The sequence below is a fragment of the Enhydra lutris genome, unplaced genomic scaffold, assembly GCF_002288905.1.
Source record: "Enhydra lutris kenyoni isolate GAN:26980312 unplaced genomic scaffold, ASM228890v2 scaffoldscaffold16, whole genome shotgun sequence".
NCBI classification, from domain to species: domain Eukaryota; kingdom Metazoa; phylum Chordata; class Mammalia; order Carnivora; family Mustelidae; genus Enhydra; species Enhydra lutris.
The window spans coordinates 3,363,031-3,377,411 of record NW_019154100.1 but is presented as its reverse complement, the minus strand read 5'-3'; the positions used below and the strand labels follow the sequence as shown (position 1 = coordinate 3,377,411).

Below are 14,381 nucleotides of genomic sequence, written 5' to 3'. Positions count from 1 at the left end.
TCTACCCTGGGCCCAGCAAATGTCAGGGGTGGTCTTGGAGGACCGGGGGGGACCCCCTGGTAATGGGGGAGCCCATTACCAGGGCTATATTCTAAGCCAAGGCAAGCAAGCTACAGACCCCAGGCAAATTCTTGCCTGCTGTATGTTTTTATACAGGCTGTGAGCTAAAAATGGGTTTTCCATTTACAAATAGTGTTTAAAAGTCAAAAGAAAGATATTTCATGATATGTGAACATTATATGCAATTCAAACTTCAGTGCCCACGAATTGTGTGACTGGCACACAGCCAAAGCCATTCATTCGGCTGATTTCATGCCACAACAGCAGAGTGAGGAGTTGTGACAGAGACTGTATGGCCTGGGAAGCTGAATATATTTGCTCTCTGGCTCTTACATAAACAGTTTGCCTGCCCTACCCCTAGAGCAGCAGCAGACAGGAGGAAGGGGAGAGTCTAGTAGTTCTCGTGTGGGTCTGCTCTACAGAGCCACCTGTTGAACTCTCCAAACACACCAATACCAGGGCCCCACTCTGAATATTTCAGGATGAACTGGTCTGGGGTTGGGTGTTTCTAAGACATCCCCATGATTCTAATGAGAGCCAGGGCTGTGAGCCACTGGGCTAAGTGAATGTAACGTGAGAACCGGAATTCCCCAAATGCAAGGCAAAGTAAAGTTATGGGACCTGTGCCTGCTTTCCCCAGGGATCTGAGTGGATTACAGCCTTTCCCTGAGGACACAAGGTCCCCACTTACCTGACTAGGCCGAAAGAGGAGTGAGGGAAAAGGATTATTGTTTCCCACTGTGGTATGATGTACAAAGCCAGCTTCATTTCGACTTCTCCACATCCTTGAACCGCTGGTTCAAACACGTGTCCCTGCGCGAGCCCAGCACTGTGTGCATCTGTCAGGCAGGCCCACCTTGGACGACGACGGTGGCACACACCTTCACTGGGACCCCTGCTGGGTCACTTCCCAGGACACATTCCAATAGGCAACCCTTACCCCATGTTTGCAGTGTGCCCTCCATAATTATTGGTGGTCTCACAGGGAAGGAGAAAAAAGACAACTCTATCAGAATCCCATTCTCCAGCAGCACAGCCAGCACCATTGGCAGAGGCTGGCTCCGGGGCTGCAAGGCTGCTCTGAGCTATTATTGTGCCTGGCTCTCTCTCAGCAGGACTCGTCGCAGACAATACAGTACACCCAGAGCATGGGGGATGAACAGTAAATACGAGGCCTTGGATTTTTTTTTAATCTTGTCAGTTTTCCCCTGATTTGTGTCCTTTATCCTAGCCCCCTCTGCTGTCTAAGCTTCTCAAAGCTAATGCCCACAACGCCACCACCCACTGGTAGCAGCAGGCTGCTGGGCCACTGTGGGGTTCTCATTGCGGAGACTGACAATGCCCGCCATTATCCGGCGACTGTACGTGTTAACCTAGTGGCACAGGGTTGCTCCGACACCTTCCCCTCTGCTTTCTCTTTACTCTGGGGGCCAACAGCAGCTCTAGGAGTGCCGCCCTCCCGACTCTCGCAGCTTGTCTCAGGCAGCACACAGCACATCCTCCGACCGGCGGCGCTGGAACAGCTCGGCTGAAAAAGAGGACGCTGGGCAATTACGGAGCTGAGAGGGGGTTGTCATCCCGGCGGCTGCGTTTAAAAAGTTAAAAATACTCCTCAAAGCTAATTCTTGGGCCTCTTGTAGATACCAGTCCTCTTGCTCCTTCTTTCCTTCATTAAGAGCTCCGAGGATTCAATGGCACAGCGAGGCTCTAGAACAGGAGCGCACCGCCGAGGCTTGCGGAAGTGACCTCAACCGAGGGCGCATGCGCCCCCGCAGCTGAGGGAAGTAGGACGGTGTCCTGTGTTTCGCTGCCTTGAAACAACTCCCAGACACCAGTTATTCTTTTGACACTTCTCTAATTGTCATCAGTTTCCAGGGTGATTTCTGGCTCCCATCGAACTGAGAGATTTGCGTATTATTTCATTATCTCTGCCTTGGCTACCCCGAAGTCTGCCTTTGCACAATCTCCTGTCTCAGAATCCGCGGGTGCTGGCAGGACCGTGTGGAAATGCACGTGTCCTTGGCGGAGAAGACTTCTGCTGCCGTGGGGGAAAACAGCAGGGGCAGCCGGGGAGTTGAAGACGTGGGCTTCATGAGCTCAGAAAGCTCATGAGCTTTTCTGGAATGGGCTCTGCATCAGCGGAGAACACTTACATCTGGTTTTGTGAGAAGGGTAAGCTTGAGAAAGCTTACAGTCTCCGAAATTTGTAATGATGTTAAGCTTGTGAAGGGCTCACGAACTCAGTTGTGGGAGAGAAGCATGGGAAGGATAACCTGAGGCGGCTGCTGCTGGTGAGTGAGGGTCTTTCCGGGGGAAAGCCAGGGGTCCTGAGTCATCCTAACATAAGGCTTGTTTAAAAAAAAAACTGCGTTTTTTTTGCCTCCAAGGGTAAACATTATTTTAAAAAGACTTGCCTATTTATTTGAGAGAGAGCGTGAGAGAGCTCATGAGCAGGAAGAGAGGGGGCAGAAGAGGGAGAGAATCTCAAGCAGACTGCCAGCTGAGGGCAGAGCCCGACACCAGGCCCATCTCACAACCCTGAGATCATGACCTGACCCCGGATCAAGAGTTAGACACTCAACCAACTGAGCCACCCAGGTGCCCCTACAAGGGCAAGCATTTTAAAATCACCAAATAGTATATCTATAAATTGATAACTGTATCTGGCACAGACACTATTAGCAATTTATAGACGTCATAGTTGGGGGGTGGGGCAGCGGTTTGTTTGCAGTTGTGAAGCTGACAGATCCGACCAGGAGGAGGAGGAGATGACAGAATGTGACTGGTTTCCAGTGGTGGTGCTGTCAATTCGAGTGCAGGCGCCCACTAGGTGGTGTTTGGGGAAGTGTGCTCAGCTCACGGAAAGATGCTTCTGGCAGAATGTGGGCATGCTGAAGCTTTGATTTGTATTCAGTGGAGGGTAACCCACTCACCTCCTCTTAGAATACACGATAATTAAGAAACAGACAATAAAAGATAAACAGGATTGTCATTAAACAAAACCAGATTGGTTCAGATGCATGGAACGTGTGGTGGACGTCATTAAGGAGCTGGTGGAATTGCGAAGATCCTGCAGCTCACAGACTTGTTCTATGTAGCCACTACCCCTTTACCCAAGTCTGACAAAGCATATCGAAAAAGGGAGGGCTTGGGGCGCCTGGCTGGCTCAGTAGAGCATGCAACTCTTGATCTTGGGGTGGTAGGTTCCATCCAGCCCCATATTGGTATAGGGATTATTTAAAAAATAAAATCTTAAAAAAATAAAAAAAGGGAGGGTTTAACAGACTCCTGGAACATTCCAGCTAACTCACTCCTTCTCACATCCAAGGATTGTTAGCTTTCTTACTTCACTCTAAAACTGACTGTGCTAAGAGTTTTTAAGACAATGTTTCTGTGACACTGTATGGTGTTATTTGGCACCAAGAAGATGTAGCAAGAAAATGTACAGAGATTCTGCTATACTTTATTCCGTATCATGTTACAAGAAAACAACAGTGACAGCTGACAAACCATTACATCTTTCATAATACAGACAAATTACACTTGGGAACAAATATGCAACATGTATTATTCCATTCTCCTTACTATGTTTCATTTTGGAATATAATAGTTTTCTGAATGATGCTAATACATTTCTTAGGTACCGACCTTCTGCTATGAAGTACACATCTCAGTGTATCATACAAAAAAAAAAAAAAAAAAAAAGAAAAGAAAAAAGAAAAAGAAAAGAAAAATTAAAAAAAAATCCACTCCCAACTAGAGAATGTAGATTTTTGTATGTGCCTCTAAAATATGCTGCTGTAGGAAGGGGAATGAAAATAGGAGATTGCTTATTTCACTTGAGACTTTTTTTTGTTGTTGTTTTTGGTATATGAGAAAATTGCAAGGCAGTAACATATGTGGTTTCCTCTGCCTACAAGCCAGTAAGAGAGATAGAAGTTATGTGCAATTATGCAGCATATTCCTATGTATAGAGGGCAGGGAATAATCTACCCCAATATGTACAGCCTAAACATCCTCTTATGTAACAAAGATTACAAAACCAGTAAGTACTATTCACAGATGAGTATCTTATATAGACACATAACCTAGGATATTAATTACACTGGCTGTCATGTACACACTGAGGAAAAGATACCAAGAGGTCTTGCTTTCTCTGCAAACCTGGAAGCTCCCCTGGAAACTTTTCTTGCTACTCTTGGGAGGTAGAAATAGCTTCTCACCCTTTTATCAGTGGATGGACAGCCACCCCTGCCTTATGCCCTGTTTTGTTTTTCCTCTGAGCACTGCAAAAACATTTTTTTTATGTCTTATGTATCCTGCATCTTTAAGTCAACCAAACGGTTCCTTTAAGAAAATGGAAACAAAGTCCCAACTTTTCTTTCAGAATACTGTGTGTGCACTCATGTTGCACTGATACCTTCACAATGCTAATGAATTCCTAATATTCCAACTGTATGAATTCAGGACAGTCCTTCATATAAAAATAATCTCACAAAACATTCCAGTGCTTTCTCAATAGAATAATAAATCTGCTAATGAACACATTCTGTAATGATTTTCATGGCTGCCCTCCGTGGGAGGGGGCGAGGAGAGAAGAGGTGGGGGGATGGATTGCCAATAGGAGAGGAAAGGGGAGAGAAGTGAAGCAGACTTTGGATTTCTTGTATGGAGGACAAGGATGGGGAGATACAGACCTCCAAAATGAGACCTTCTGAGACACGTCTGTGTGAAAAACAGATTTTCCTCCACACTGACCAGCTTAGGTTTCCTTTCTGAGAGAAGCTGCCTGTGATGGGCACATATCTCTGAATGATGCCACCATTCCTAATCGAAGTCTCTTAATATTAAATATTTTCAAATGTTCAACTTAGAAAGCTTATTAAATAGCAAGATTTAATCATCAGCTGCTCTTGGTTTAAACTTGGTTAATTACAAAAGTTATGCCTCTCCCCCAAATAAATAATTCAAAATCAATCACAGGCAAGGCTGTTCTTGATCGCATGTAAAATTTTCTCTCCGTATGTACATTAAGGAATCGTAATTTAAACACACCATAAAATACTGCTAAAGACTTCCAGTGGGTTGGAATGTCTGAGAGAAGAATGGGAAAGACTTCTAGGTAGCAAACAGTAAACATTCTAGCCTTGGGTAACTTTTGCTTTCTTTAAAATCAATTAGTAAATAATTCTTTGCTTTGCATCTAGAAGCTTTCAATGAATGCTACTTCTTTCTGAGTAGGATGGATTGTGACCTTGACATATTTATTCATGCCCCACTCCAGGGAAGGTACCCTTTTAATGCTTAGAAGTTCTGGGTTCAATTTCCTAGGAATACTGGCTTCGACTATAGAGAAGCTTTTTCCTCACGTGACTCTCAAGAGAATGCCTTTGTCAAACTGGCTCACAATTCCTAGTCTTGATCCTAAAAAGTGCAATGCATTTCAAGTTCTCAGTCTCTCTTTTCTGACCAACAGGAAAATGTAAAACAATGTACATGAAAAGTATTTCCATAGGAATTGGTGTTCTGAGGGGCCAGGTTTCATGCTTTAGATGAAGTTCCCTAACTACCCCGGTGGCCTCAGTATTATTTGGGGTTCTGTGGTGAGGGCGGCCCCACTGGGAGAAGGCCTGCATCTGGCAGCTCGCCCTCCCCATCAAAGCACGTGCCCAGTCCACCTTTCCGTCGTTGTCACATACGCGCCTTCATCCTTCAAGGCCCCTCATCTTCTTAATAAGGGAAGCTGGGCCTTTCTTTTTTCCTTACCATCTTGAAAGCAAGACTCCTGCACTGTTTCTACAACCTGTGTTCAAACACTTTTTCCAGGAGACCGGTTAAAGTTAAGGTCCCCACTGATGTCTTCCAATCAGCTTGGAATGTTTTAAAAAGTGTAATTCCAAGGTGCTTTGGTGTAAATGAGCAGATTTTCAACTCTGGATAACTCTGTAATGTGCTTTTTTTGAATGTTACCTAGCCAAGATGGCTTTTGGGGCTCTAATGTCCAGCAGATACAATTCTTTTGCATCCAAGTTTTAAGCATTCTGTTCCTCATTCTTTTCTCCGCCACTTAGAAAACACTCCTGAAGCATAACAGAGTGTATGGAAAATATAAGATGTTCACAAGACCCAGAAAACAGGTAAAAAGTCACCTCAATTTCCAGAGGTTGAAAAGTAAGCAATTTATCCCTGTCTTTGTTCTTAACGCTTGATATTTGTTTCTTTACTTCCAACCTACTTGAAAACCAGTCAAGCTACGTGGCTTGAAAATGCTAAGCAGATTCCCATATCCTATATACATGTGCAGTTATTTCCAAGGGAAAAAACCACATTTGCAAATGTCCTCAAAAGGTAAGCGACAGGTGGGGCGCCACAGCCAGGGACCAGGTTGTCAAGTCAGCCTGAGAACAGGGGTTTGCTTTAGCTAAAGATTTCCTTCCTAGTGGTTGCAAAATATGCACTGCTCTCAAAGAAAACACACATTGTTTTATGCCACTATGTGGCTTTCAAGTACAGACGTTACTGAAGAAGTGTGAACACCAAATGTGTTGTCTTAATGTATTTAAGACATGGCTGGTGAAAGCATAAAAACCTTTACAGAGACACTGCGCTGCAGAGGGAAATCAAACAAAATCAAACACAAAAGACTGAAAAGAATACATGCCATGTATCAGTAAGCAAAGCTTAATCTTCACATAGTTCTTGGAAATCACAAGGTATCCAAATGCGTGCAAGGTTTTAAATAAATTGCAGAGAAAACAGGGTCTTGCCAGCTTCAATTTTCTTGTAAGTAAAATCCACCACAGGGAGGGGAAGGAAACTGATCCGTGATTCCCTTCGTATTATTGGCCACTTCATTAATGTGTTTTTTTTTCTTCCCAGAATGATGACAACTTAATCCTGGAAGGAGGAAAAGAGAAAATTGCTATATATTAAAAAAAAAAAAAAAAAGAAAGAAAGAAAGAAAAGAAAGAAAGAAAGAAAGAAAGAAAAAGAACAAACTTACATCATTCATTTTTTCCTAAATTACACAAGACATCAAAATTGGTTAGGCTAAAAGTGAGTCTTACCCGTTTTCTCTGCTACCACCCCGAGCACACAGAGCGGTCTCCTTCACCAAAAACAGTTCTCTTAACACGATAAACAAATGTTCTGACTCCATTTTTTTCCCCCTTAAAATAATTTAACTCCATGAACTTAAATGGTCTAACCTCTTCTTGGAGTATTTAGAGAAAAAGAAATTCAGCAAATTTCCTTCCCCAAATCATTAGTAGTGATACAGGTCTTAATTAAGTGCCTGTAGCATCATACACATCATTAAAAGGACAGATCCTTGTGTTCATTTTTATAAAAGGACATGAAATAGAAAAATGGATCACATACATGCTTTTAAAAAAAGCCCAGCTGTATATAATTCCTTCGTTGCCTGTTATCAGACATAGTTTCAACAGAAGGAAAATTGGCCAGCAGGACCTGAACTGCCAGCCTCTTCCCACCATCCTGCATATGACTGTGCATTTCCAGGGGTGCCTGCTTAAACTTGGTAACTACTTCCATATGAGTGGTTCAAGAAGAAAGAAGGAGTGTTTACTCTCTTCCTCTCCACATTTCTTTTCGGTCCTTAAAAATTTTCATTGAGTCCCTCGGATGGGAAAGGCATGTCTTGCCAGGAAGGATGAAAAGAAAGACTCCCAGGATCAAGTCACACAGGCCAGAGACTCCAGCTCCACCAAATTCCAGAAACAAGTCCTCATTTCCATTTAAAGTTCAAGGTCACTGAGGCCTGGTTAGGCCGGCTTGTCACCAGTCTATGGTGCAACACTGTCATCTTCCCGATCAGGGAAGGAACTTTGGCCTTTTATTGGACACAGCTGGTCATGAGGGCTGTGGTGGTAATAACTTTACTGCCCACGTGAGGCTACCTTGACCAAGAAAGCAAAAAGTTCCAGCCCTTACTGTTAAGAATAGCATCCTCCCTACTCCCAACTCATATCCTCTGCTTAACAGGATAGTTTTTTGGAAGGTTAACCTTCCATCCTTTCTTTTTTATTGAGGTGAAATTCACAGAACCTAAAATTAACCAATGTAAAGGATATGATTTAGTGGCATTTAGGATTTTCATAATGTTATCCAAACATCCCCTGTCTAGTTCCAGAACATTTTTGTTACCCCCAAAGGAGACCCTATATCCTTGAAGCAGTTACTCCCATTCTCCTCTTGCCACAGCCCCCTGGCAACCATGAATCTGCTTTCTGTCTCTATGTATTTACCTATTCTGGATATTTCATACAAACAGAATCATACAATATGTGACCTGGTGTGTCTGACTTCTTTCACTTAGCATAATGTTCCTCTATGTTGTAGCATGTATCGGTACTTCATCCTTTCTTAGGGCCAGTAATATTTTACTGTATGGACAGACCACGTTTTTTTATCCATTCATGAGTTGATGTATATCTGGACTGTTTTCACCTTTTTGCTATTGTGAATAGTGCTGCCATGAACATTTATGTGCAAGTATTTAAATACCTGTTTTCAATTCTTTTGGGTAAATATCTGGGAGTGGAATTGCTGGGTCACGTGGTATATTTATGTTTAACTTTTGGAGAACTGGCAAACGATTTTCCACAGCGGCTACACCATTTTATATTACTAACAGTGATATATACAGGTTCTGGTTTCTTTGCAACACCCTTGACAATATTTGTTATTTTCTGGTTTTGATTTTTTTTTTTTTTTTTTATTATAGATATCCTAGTGGGGTCGACTGGTATCTCATTGAGGTTTCGATGTGCATTTACCTAATAATTAGTTTGAGCACCTTTTCGTGTCCTTGTTGACCATTTGTGTTTCTTCTTTGAAGAAATATGTATTCTAAGTTCTTTTCCACTCTTAAATTTCGGTTGTTGGTCTTTTTGTTGCTGAGTTGTAGGACTTTTTGTATATTTTATTTTTACTTTTATTTATTTATTTATTTTAAGATTTTATTTATTTATTTGACAGAGATCACAAGTAGGCAGAGAGGCAGGCAGAGAGAGAGGAAGGGAAGCAGGCTCCCCGCTGAGCAGAGAGCCCAATGCGGGGCTCAATCCCAAAACCCTGGGATCATGACCTGAGCTGAAGGCAGAGGCTTTAACCCACTGAACCACCCAGGTGCCCCATTTTTATATATTTTAGATATCAATCCCTTGATTTGCAAACATTTACTCCCATTTTGTGGACTGTCTTTTCACTCTGTTGATAATATTCTTTGATGCACAAAACTTTTTAATTAGGATGAAGTCCAATTTATCCATTTTTTTCTTTTGTTGCTTATGGTTTTGGTGTCATATCTAAAAATCCATGGTCAAATTTAAGGTTATGAAGATTTACATTTTCTTCTAAGAGTTTTATAGTTTTAGTCCTTACTTTTAGATCTCCAATCCATTTTGAGTTCCTTTTTGTATGTGGTATGAGATAGAGGTAACATTCCATTCTTAAGAATTCTCTGTCCTCAGTGACTGAGATAAATGTAAACAAAAGCCCTTACCTTAAGTTTCTGGGAGAGATCTGGTGGGGAGGGAGAAGCCTGGGTGGGTGCATATCACACACAGGCCCTTTGTTATCACTAAGTCCAAACACCTCAGATACTATCTCACGTACTTGCTGCTTGTGGCTCACTTGGCCAGCCCTTACTCCTGCCAGGCTGCCCAGATATGCCTTTTCCAAATCTCTTCCTAAACAAGTGACCACCCTAGCAAAAAATAACAAAAGGAGACCAACTGCCTTAGCCCCCATTCTTCCAGGGAAATGAAGTAAATCCATCTTGTGCTCTCCCTGTGGCTCCCATGGAATCATGCATTCTGACTTATGTACTGACATCTTTACTGAGGCCCGTGACATCAAAGACAGAGCACCTGTCCCCACAACAATTCAAACACACCTGTCCATAGGCATCTTCAGCTAGTCCCCAAGCCTGCTACCAAACTTGACATTTTGATTACGCAGATGAAAAAAACGCTCATTCTCTTCCACGTTGCTTAAACAGAGGTTGCTGCTCTTCCAGGAAGCTTGCCCACCCTGGACCAATGGGAGAGCTGTGGGTTTTTCCTGACACCATCTTACCGAGGCGTAGAGTTCCTATCACCACACAGAAAGGACATATAGTTGACCCTTGAACAATGTAGGGACTGGGGCTCTGGCTCCTTGCACAGTTGAAAATTGCATAGAACTTCTGACTCTCCAAAAACTTAACTACTACCTGCCTACCATTGACTGGAAGATTTACTGGTAATATGAACAGCTGGTTAACACATATTTTAGATATGTATCATGTACTGTATTCCTACAAAGGAAGAGCAAAGGAAGTGTTCTTAAAATCATAAGAGAAAATACATTTCTAGTACTGTTTTTTATGTATCAAAAAAAAAAAGTCAGCACGCAAGCATAGACGTGGCTCCATTGAACTGGTGTTGTTCAAGGGCCAACTGCCGTCACTGCTCTCCTCCATTCTACCACTCTAATCCCTCCATTCTACCTCTCCTCCATTCTACCACTCTAATCCCCAGAATGCACTCCTGCCCAGGCTGACCTCCTGAACAAGTGACTTCAAATGTTCCTCCCATATGGGGACATTTCCTGTGAGGGAGCAAATAGGGAGGCAGGTGGCATCTTTATGTTCCTGAATAAACTTGGTTTTGTTGACTATTATGTCCCTAGAGTGTAGCCAAGCCCCTGCTCAGATACTCAGGAAACCTCTGCTCAATGAATAGGAAGGGAGGAGGTGGAATCTGAAAATTCAGGAGTGGAGTATGTGTTTAGAACCAGGGTTCTCTCACAGCGCATTGACAGAGGGCGAACGCTGGGCCTGTGCTCTTGAGGTCAAGAGCACAGGTACAGTACTGACGATCCACAGATACACCATTAGCCAAGAAAGGCCGGTGGAATAACCACCTTCCTGTGCGCCAAGTTTTTTTCTTTTTTTTCTTTTTTAACCATATGACATTCTATTTGAATGATGTAATTTTCAGGATACCTGATTTGACGTAATAATAAATGACGTTGTCACCATAATCCATTGGCATGTTACTATCCTGCTGGGTTGGTTTAAACATTTTTTTTAGCCATGGTGGTGTCTGTCTTTGCCTCCGTCCTGATTCTTTAAATGGAATCTCTAGAAGAACAGTATGTCCCTAACCCAAGGCATAAGCAGAATTGGATAATAAAGGATAATGCATAATAATAGTAATTGGATAATAAATGGTGAACACAGTGATTACGGGTAAGTCCTTTATTTGGGTTTGGGCTCAGACATTTAATGGAAGGAGCCAGGAATAAAAAAGAAGGGAGGTGCCAATAAGAGGTATCCTCTTTCCTACCTATGTGAGAGGACTCTATAGCCCCAACTGTGCCAAGTACCCTGCCAGCAGCATGCATGCCAGCAGCAACCCTGTTCAGCAGCAGCATGACATGCCCCTTCTCCCTCCTTGGGCAGTCTCAGTATTCTTTCCATTTTCAAGGACTACATGTAAGGTAAGCCAGTTTACTGCTAGAAAAATTCTTTAAGATCTAAATGTAATCATATGTTTGATGTATGGGGAGGTGGGTAGAAGGAGTGAGGGTATATAATATTCCCAGGGAAGCAAAATCTAATAGCAATGTATGTCTTTCCCTTACATTTAATTGATTATTAAAACAGACCACATATACAATACAAATGAACAGTGAGTGTGACCACAAGCTCAACTCAGTGCACATCAATTCATAGGTATATATATCATCCGATTAACGGATGCCATTTTTATCTTGCTTCCTGCTTTTACAATGTTCTTTCCCTAGAAATGAACGTTTTAGACAAGAAATTGGATTTTATTGATAAAATCCTTATTCAGAAATATCTACATAGAGCTTCTCGGCTATAAATATTAATTAATTGGATCGCTGGTACCCATAATGCAACTTTGTTCTGACCCATGTGCCCTCTGAACTAGATATTTTTTGGATTCAATTTTCTTAAAACCAACTGTCAGCGTCATGTGATGGAGGAGATGAAAAATGAAAATGAGCAGTCCCGCTGTGCAGGTGGGTGACCTGTGGGAGAGAGTCTGCCTGGTAGGATTTTTACACGAACCATCAGACACAGACCAATTGATTAGATCATCTCATACCCGCCACCAACTAGGCTCAAGAGACTAATTAGAGAGAGTACTGCCTGCGCAGGCACCCCATTGACACCTAATTTGCTCAGCCAAAGCCTTTGGGGAAAATGTATTATCTCTGCAGCTGCACTTCATGCATTTCTGATTTGAGGCATAAGCAAGGAGTGCTTCATCACTCTTTTGAGCAAACTGAATGTAGGAGCCCTTAAGTGCTAAATGCAAGCAAACAGACCCAAATTAAAAACGGGCCAGGCTTGTTCTAATTCCCTCTGTGCTCCCCATTAAGTCTCTGTGTGTACATACACACACACCCCCCTACGTACACACACGCAGTTTGCAGGCTGGCGGGACCATACAGCTGAGGACCCCAGCTTAGGGTGCTACCAATGCGATCAGATGGCCTTTCTTTCACTAGCCTATTTACCCACTCAGAGGCTTTGTGTTTGTTTTATTGTTTTATTTTATTTTTTCCCCTGCTGCACTGCCCCTCTTCGAAGTAGTCTTTTTTTTTTTTTTTCCTACAGAAAGACTCTGGCCCATTTTCTTCCCCTCTAAGCCTCACTGGAGAGAAGTGATTATTTTGGTTCCAAATTAAAACAACTGTAGGTTTTCCTTTCATCGCCTAAATTGTGAACAGGATATTCACCAGGATGTATGTGAGGCTGTAGGGTAATCCGTTCATTTCTGTTTGAGAGACTCTTTGTTAAATGATGCCTAACAGAGAGGAAAGAATTATTAAAATCTGACAGAGAAAGCTGCCTCACAATAGTGAAGACAGTATAGAATTATAAAATATGAAGTTATCTTTGAGAAAAGCAATGGATAGCATTTGACCAAGTTTAGCTTTTATCTGTTCTTCTGTAAGATAAAACCTGTTCCAATCTTCTTTTCAAATGTAGACTCCAAACCACTGGTAAATAAGGAGTCACTTACAGATAGATATGTAATTAAGGACATGCTTTAAAAAGGGGGGAATAAAAATTAAACATTCAGACAATATGGAAAAATTAGGTTATCTTTGTGCCAAATCTAGTGGCTGTCGGGAATGAATTTCCATCATGCTGAAATAAAAGGAAAAAACAAAACAGGACCTGGGATGGTGGTGTTCTAGAGTGGACTTACTGATTTTATGCCTTTCTAGTCACATGCTAGATGAATTATTTTACCCACATGTTCTGATAAACTATAATTCTGCTTTGTAATTTTCACATTTATCTTACTCTTGAGAATTCAGTGAAGATATTTTTGGATCATTTTAGCTGTCTACTTTTAAACCAGCATTCAAAATTGGCCTAAACTGGTAAAGTCAAAGGATTCCAGTGGCCATCAAAGTGAGTAGCTTTTTGAAGGTATATGGAAAGTGGCTTGAGACGTTTGAGAACAGTTAGAAAATCAGGGCCTTAACTAACATATATAACTGTCTATAGAATTTGTTCTGATATTGTAGAAAACAAAGTACAGAATGCTTCCCCTCCCCAAGCACCATATTGATAAGCTTTCACATGTAAAATATCCAGGAAAAAAAAATCTACTAAAGAGGCTGTGCCACTTTGAGTTCAATACTGCTTAAAATACTAAGAAAAGCAACAAAATTAATCTTTTGTATTTAATTCATCTTCAGCAGCATTCACTACTTATAGAAAATTAACTCCAGAAATAAGGTTACTAAACCCTAAAGCAACTAAGCAAGTACAGATCTCTCAGAAGTAAAAATATGTATAAATACAAGTATATACATATATGGCGCATATACTCATTTGTATATATAGAACATACATACTCAAATTTCATACTGTAGATTTTATATAAATGTCACATTCAACATGGTAAGTTTTAATCTTTATACTGATCTAAAAAAATCTGGTGACAGCTTAATTTCATTTTTTTTTAAAGTGAGCTATGTTATGATTTGGCTAGAAATATAGGTTTTCTTTTAGAACATCTGAAATCAGTGTTTTCCAGTTACTCTGAGGTTGCACTGAAGCTTCTTGAAGGAAGTAGAAAATTAGCCAAACCTACTTCTCTAACTTATTTCTCACTTATGATAATCATGTTTCTTCCTCACCACCCCCCAGCCCCCAGAAGGGAACATATCTTTGAGACCAGCAAGAGAATATTAATTAAAATGAATGCAGGAATAGACAGGCTTTGTTTTAAGCTTAACAGAAGGTCCATCATTCAAAATAG

At 41.6% G+C, this 14,381-nt stretch overlaps 1 protein-coding gene across 1 annotated transcript in view; it reads right to left on the bottom strand.

Annotated features, from left to right (window-relative positions):
* Window positions 1-3,778: 3,778 nt before the first annotated feature.
* LOC111147311 (cyclin dependent kinase 14) overlaps window positions 3,779-14,381 on the bottom strand; it is a 584,276-nt gene continuing 573,673 nt past the window's right edge. The window contains exon 15 of the mRNA XM_022503295.1: window positions 3,779-6,957. The gene's annotated coding sequence lies outside the window, so the exon portion shown is untranslated. The remainder of the gene's footprint in view (window positions 6,958-14,381) is intronic.